The sequence below is a fragment of the Trichomycterus rosablanca genome, chromosome 20, assembly GCF_030014385.1.
Source record: "Trichomycterus rosablanca isolate fTriRos1 chromosome 20, fTriRos1.hap1, whole genome shotgun sequence".
NCBI classification, from domain to species: domain Eukaryota; kingdom Metazoa; phylum Chordata; class Actinopteri; order Siluriformes; family Trichomycteridae; genus Trichomycterus; species Trichomycterus rosablanca.
Window position 1 is genome coordinate 14545686 of NC_086007.1, and position 7597 is coordinate 14553282.

Consider the following 7597-nt stretch of genomic DNA (forward strand, 5'->3'; position numbering starts at 1 on the left):
TCGCAGAGTAACTAACGGACAGAGATACCAGGGCAGAGATACCAGGACAGAGATACCAGGACAGAGATACCAGGACAGAGATACCAGGACAGAGATACCAGGACACAAACAGAGTTACACCGACAATAATCTCCAACCTGCCCATTGCCCCAGCTCTCCTCAGAAGCGCCGTCGGTGGGTGCTGATAAAGAACCAGGAGCACCCTCTGGGGGTGCTGACTTGACAGGAGCGCCTTTGGAGACAGGAGTGCCATCAGGGGGCACCGACTCGGGAACAAGAGCGCCATCGGAGGGCGCCAACTCGGGAACAGAAGCACCATCAAAGGACACCAACTCTGGAACAGGAGCGCCATCAGGGGGCGCCAACTCGGGAACAGGAGCGTCGCCGAGGGACGCCAATTCGGGAACAGAAATCAACTGCGGTGAGCCTGGCGAAGAGGCTTCGGGAGTCAGCTGCGGTGAGCCTGGCGAAGAGGCTTCGGGAGTCAGCTGCGGTGAGCCTGGCGAAGAGGCTTCGGGAGTCAGCTGCGGTGAGCCTGGCGAAGAGGCTTCGGGAGTCAGCTGCGGTGAGCCTGGCGAAGAGGCTTCGGGAGTCAGCTGCGGTGAGCCTGGCGAAGAGGCTTCGGGAGTCAGCTGCGGTGAGCCTGGCGAAGAGGCTTCGGGAGTCAGCTGCGGTGAGCCTGGCGAAGAGGCTTCGGGAGTCAGCTGCGGTGAGCCTGGCGAAGAGGTTTCGGAAGTCAGCTGCGGTGAGCCTGGCGAAGAGGCTTCGGGAGTCAGCTGCGGTGAGCCTGGCGAAGAGGCTTCGGGAGTCAGCTGCGGTGAGCCTGGCGAAGAGGCTTCGGGAGTCAGCTGCGGTGAGCCTGGCGAAGAGGCTTCGGGAGTCAGCTGCGGTGAGCCTGGCGAAGAGGCTTCGGGAGTCAGCTGCGGTGAGCCTGGCGAAGAGGCTTCGGGAGTCAGCTGCGGTGAGCCTGGCGAAGAGGCTTCGGGAGTCAGCTGCGGTGAGCCTGGCGAAGAGGCTTCGGGAGTCAGCTGCGGTGAGCCTGGCGAAGAGGCTTCGGGAGTCAGCTGCGGTGAGCCTGGCGAAGAGGCTTCGGGAGTCAGCTGCGGTGAGCCTGGCGAAGAGGCTTCGGGAGTCAGCTGCGATGAGCCTGGCGAAGAGGCTTCGGGAGTCAGCTGCGGTAAGCCTGGCGAAGAGGCTTCGGGAGTCAGCTGCGTTGACCCTTGAGAAGAGGCGTCCGGAGTCAGCTGCGTGGACCCTTGAGAAGAGGCGTCCGGAGTCAGCTGCGTGGACCCTTGAGAAGAGGCGTCCGGAGTCAGCTGCGTGGACCCTTGAGAAGAGGCGTCCGGAGTCAGCTGCGTGGACCCTTGAGAAGAGGCGTCCGGAGTCAGCTGCGAGGACCCTTGAGAAGAGGCGTCCGGAGTCAGCTGCGAGGACCCTGGCGAAGAGGCGTCCGGAGTCAGCTGCGAGGACCCTGGCGAAGAGGCGTCCGGAGTCAGCTGCGAGGACCCTGGCGAAGAGGCGTCCGGAGTCAGCTGCGAGGACCCTGGCGAAGAGGCGTCCAGAGTCAGCTGCGAGGACCCTTGAGAGGCGTCCGAAGTCACTTGAGAAAACACTGGAGAAACATCATTCAGCTGCGAGGACCTTGGAGAGGCGTCCGAAGTCACTTGGGAGAACACTGGAGAAACGTCATTCAGCTGCGAGGACCCTGGAGAGGCGTCCGAAGTCACTTGGGAAAACACTGGAGAAATGTCATTCAGCTGTGAGGACCCTGGAGAGGCATCCGAAATCAGCTGCGAAAACACTAGAGAAACATCACTCAGCTGTGAGGACCCTGGAGAGGCGTCCGAAGTCACTTGGGAGAACACTGGAGAGGCGTCCGAAATCAGCTGCTTGGACCCTGGATATGCGTCAAAAGTCAGCTGTTTGGACCCTGGAGAGACTGGACTCGGCTGCGAGAACACTGGAGAGGCGTCCGAAATCAGCTGCTTGGACCCTGGATATGCGTCAGAAGCCAGCTGTTTGGACCCTGGAGAAACTGGACTCATCTGCGAAAACACTGGAGAGGCATCCGAAATCAGCTGCTTGGACCCTGGAGACGCGTCAGAAGTCAGCTGTTTGGACCCTGGAGAAACTGGACTCAGCTGCGAAAACACTGGAGAGGCGTCCGAAATCAGCTGCTTGGACCCTGGATATGCGTCAGAAGTCAGCTGTTTGGACCCTGGAGAAACTGGACTCAGCTGCGAAAACACTGGAGAGGCGTCCGAAATCAGCTGCTTGGACCCTGGAGAGGCGTCAAAAGTCAGCTGTTTGGACCCTGAAGAAACTGGACTCAGCTGCGAAAACACTGGAGAGGCGTCCGAAATCAGCTGCTTGGACCCTGGAGAGGCGTCAAAAGTCAGCTGTTTGGACCCTGGAGAAACTGAAAACACTAGAGAGGCCTTGAAACTGTTCGACTCCCGAACTTGAGTACATGGGACAGGAGCCGGCAAACAAACAGAGAGACCCCCGGAGCCCTTGGGGTCGAAACAAGAAACAGGACCATAAGAATTTTGGCTGGCTCCTAACGTGGACATGGGACGGTCACGAGCATGAGTAGCGGGCACTGGCACCCAGACCACATCATCAGTGGGCACTGAGGGAATTTTAACCTCCCCAGTGGGCACTGGATGCCGGGTATAAGCTGCAGTGGGCGCTATGCTGCGTGAAAATTCTCTCCTCATGAGGCCCTCGAACACCTTAGCCGAGTTCAGCACAACTCCCCTGTCAGACCACAGCTTCCTGGCCCACTCACGAGCGGGGCCCCTCAGCCTAGACATCATAAACCGAACTTTATCGGTTTCAGCTGGCTGGGGGTCCAAAAGGTTCTGCAGGTAGAGCTGGCTCTGCAGAAGGAAGCCTTCGACGCCTGAGTTGCTTCCATCATATGGAGCTGGCCTACTTAACGGGAAGGTCTGAGGGAACCTCATGGTGTTAAAATCGGGAAACGTGTAAACCAACAACATCTCGCTGTGTCCTTTAGTGGGAGATTATTCTGTAACGCTTTATGGGCTAGACAGACAGGAGGGCGGACACACATGCAAAGATGTGATATAGAAACTATATTTAATAATAATAAATGACAAAAAACACTACACAAGACACAGATACAGACAAGAACCTATGCTAAACTACTAAACAAACAAACAAAGCCAAACAGGTACACAGAACTAAACATAGACTAAGCTAGGCTAAACAAAGACAAAGGCTAAATGAGACTGATCATACTAAATGTGCTAAACAGGTTAACAAGGACTAAACAGAGGATAACACACACCGGCTAACAAACAGGGGCTAGGCTAACAGACAAAGACTTAGGCTAACAGACAAAGACTTAGGCTAACAGACAAGGACTAGGCTAATAGACACGAACAGGCTAACAGACAAGGACTAGGCTAATAGACACGAACAGGATAACAGACAAGGACTAGGCTAAGACACGAACAGGCTAACAGACAGGATCCGGAAAACTGACAGAATATCGCAGAGTAACTAACGGACAGAGATACCAGGACAGAGATACCAGGACAGAGATACCAGGACAGAGATACCAGGACAGAGATACCAGGACAGAGATACCAGGACAGAGATACCAGGACAGAGATACCAGGACACAAACAGAGTTACACCGACAATAATCTCCAACCTGCCCATTGCCCCAGCTCTCCTTATAAATGCTCCTTGATGAGGAGCAGCTGGGGCTGATTAGCTCAGGGAGCCAATCACCTGTGAGGCATGGCAGGGGAGTGAGTGTGCACACAGAGAAGAGGGGCGTGGCACATACAGTGTATCACGAAAGTGAGTACACCCCTCACATTTCTGCAAATATTTCATTATATCTTTTCATGGGACAACACTATAGACATGAAACTTGGATATAACTAAGAGTAGTCAGTGTACAACTTGTATAGCAGTGTAGATTTACTGTCTTCTGAAAATAACTCAACACACAGCCATTAATGTCTAAATAGCTGGCAACATAAGTGAGTACACCCCACAGTGAACATGTCCAAATTGTGTCAATATTTTGTGTGACCACCATTATTATCACTGCCTTAACCCTCCTGGGCATGGAATTCACCAGAGCTGCACAGGTTGCTACTGGAATCCTCTTCCACTCCTCCGTGATGACATCACGGAGCTGGTGGATGTTAGACACCTTAAACTCCTCCACCTTCCACTTGAGGATGCGCCACAGGTGCTCAATTGGGTTTAGTCCATCACCTTTACCTTCAGCTTCCTCAGCAAGGCAGTTGTCATCTTGGAGGTTGTGTTTGGGGTCGTTATCCTGTTGGAAAACTGCCATGAGGCCCAGTTTTCGAAGGGAGGGGATCATGCTCTGTTTCAGAATGTCACAGTACATGTTGGAATTCATGTTTCCCTCAATGAACCGCAGCTCCCCAGTGCCAGCAACACTCATGCAGCCCAAGACCATGATGCTACCACCACCATGCTTGACTGTAGGCAAGATACAGTTGTCTTGGTACTTCTCACCAGGGCGCCGCCACACATGCTGGACACCATCTGAGCCAAACAAGTTTATCTTGGTCTCGTCAGACCACAGGGCATTCCAGTAATCCATGTTCTTGGACTGCTTGTCTTCAGCAAACTGTTTGCTGGCTTTCTTGTGCGTCAGCTTCCTTCTGAAATGACGACCATGCAGACCGAGTTGATGCAGTGTGCGGCGTATGGTCTGAGCACTGACAGGCTGACCTCCCACGTCTTCAACCTCTGCAGCAATGCTGGCAGCACTCATGTGTCTATTTTTTAAAGCCAACCTCTGGATATGACGCCGAACACGTGGACTCAACTTCTTTGGTCGACCCTGGCGAAGCCTGTTCCGAGTGGAACCTGTCCTGGAAAACCGCTGTATGACCTTGGCCACCATGCTGTAGCTCAGTTTCAGGGTGTTAGCAATCTTCTTATAGCCCAGGCCATCTTTGTGGAGAGCAACAATTCTATTTCTCACATCCTCAGAGAGTTCTTTGCCATGAGGTGCCATGTTGAATATCCAGTGGCCAGTATGAGAGAATTGTACCCAAAACACCAAATTTAACAGCCCTGCTCCCCATTTACACCTGGGACCTTGACACATGACACCAGGGAGGGACAACGACACATTTGGGCACAATTTGGACATGTTCACTGTGGGGTGTACTCACTTATGTTGCCAGCTATTTAGACATTAATGGCTGTGTGTTGAGTTATTTTCAGAAGACAGTAAATCTACACTGCTATACAAGCTGTACACTGACTACTCTAAGTTATATCCAAGTTTCATGTCTATAGTGTTGTCCCATGAAAAGATATAATGAAATATTTGCAGAAATGTGAGGGGTGTACTCACTTTCGTGATACACTGTATGAGCACACCGAGGCTAGCAGTGTGACACAGATTTAGATTTCTAGATGCTGCACTCTGATGGTAAAGTACTATTAAGTTCTGATTAATCACTAAATGAGCAATTATTACACATGCTCAATATTTTAGTTCACTTATATAAAATTTTAACTTATGTAAGGTAAGAAATGACTAAAACAGACAAGCATTTATCAATATTACATCAATTTACTGCTAAAGTTGCACTCTGGACATCTATCCAGACATGATTGGTTACACTTGAGGAGGGTTTACTGGTTTACTAATAAAAACATGGGCCAAGAAAAAGAACAATTGATTTCAAATTATGTGCTTCACTTATTCAGTCACAGAGGAAGCAACTACAGTACTACAAACCCAAAACTAAAATACATGCATATGTATAAACAGTTGACTTACTATCTACAGTATATTAAGTATATACACGCAAAACCTTAGACAAGTCTATTTATTTATAAAACTGTGATAGAGGGATGGCACATACAGTAATGTAGCTAATCGCCGCTCAGGTGGCGCAGCGGTAAAGTACGCCAGCTCATCAGAGTTGGGGTTTCGAATACATCGTACTGGCTGACTGATGGCGTCTGCACAGTGCTGAGGAATAATGCTGATGGGGGCGTGGCCCTCCATACACAGTGCCCGTCGAAGGTATGAACTCGACACGTGCAGGTGAAAAATGTAGTCTGTACTGACTGTGCGTACCGGAGGGGGCGCATGTCAGTTGAGAGGCGCCCTCAGTCAGCGGTGAAGGGTCGAATCAGTATAGAGGACGCAATCAGGGTAATTAGACAAGACTAGACTGAGGGATAAAAATTGGGGAAAAAAGAGGAGGAAAATATATATATATATATACTGTATATACGTATATACAGTATACAGTGTATCACAAAAGTGAGTACACCCCTCACATTTCTGCAAATATTTCATTATATCTTTTCATGGGACAACACTATAGACATGAAACTTGGATATAACTTAGAGTAGTCAGTGTGCAGCTTGTATAGCAGTGTAGATTTACTGTCTTCTGAAAATAACTCAACACACAGCCATTAATGTCTAAATAGCTGGCAACATAAGTGAGTACACCCCACAGTGAACATGTCCAAATTGTGCCCAAAGTGTCAATAACTGCCTTAACCCTCCTGGGCATGGAATTCACCAGAGCTGCACAGGTTGCTACTGGAATCCTCTTCCACTCCTCCATGATGACATCTGGAGGATCTGGACAGCTGGTGGATGTAAGACACCTTGAACTCCTCCACCTTCCACTTGAGGATGCGCCACAGGTGCTCAATTGGGTTTAGTCCATCACCTTTACCTTCAGCTTCCTCAGCAAGGCAGTTGTCATCTTGGAGGTTGTGTTTGGGGTCGTTATCCTGTTGGAAAACTGCCATGAGGCCCAGTTTTCGAAGGGAGGGGATCATGCTCTGTTTCAGAATGTCACAGTACATGTTGGAATTCATGTTTCCCTCAATGAACTGCAGCTCCCCAGTGCCAGCAACACTCATGCAGCCCAAGACCATGATGCTACCACCACCATGCTTGACTGTAGGCAAGATACAGTTGTCTTGGTACTTCTCACCAGGGCGCCGCCACACATGCTGGACACCATCTGAGCCAAACAAGTTTATCTTGGTCTCGTCAGACCACAGGGCATTCCAGTAATCCATGTTCTTGGACTGCTTGTCTTCAGCAAACTGTTTGCGGGCTTTCTTGTGCGTCAGCTTCCTTCTGGGATGACGACCATGCAGACCGAGTTGATGCAGTGTGCGGCGTATGGTCTGAGCACTGACAGGCTGACCTCCCACGTCTTCAACCTCTGCAGCAATGCTTGCAGCACTCATGTGTCTATTTTTTAAAGCCAACCTCTGGATATGATGCTGAACACGTGGACTCAACTTCTTTGGTCGACCCTGGCGAAGCCTGTTCCGAGTGGAACCTGTCCTGGAAAACCGCTGTATGACCTTGGCCACCATGCTGTAGCTCAGTTTCAGGGTGTTAGCAATCTTCTTATAGCCCAGGCCATCTTTGTGGAGAGCAACAATTCTATTTCTTACATCCTCAGAGAGTTCTTTGCCATGAGGTGCCATGTTGAAAATCCAGTGGCCAGTATGAGAGAATTGTACCCAAAACACCAAATTTAACAGCCCTGCTCCCCATTTACACCTGGGACCTTGACAC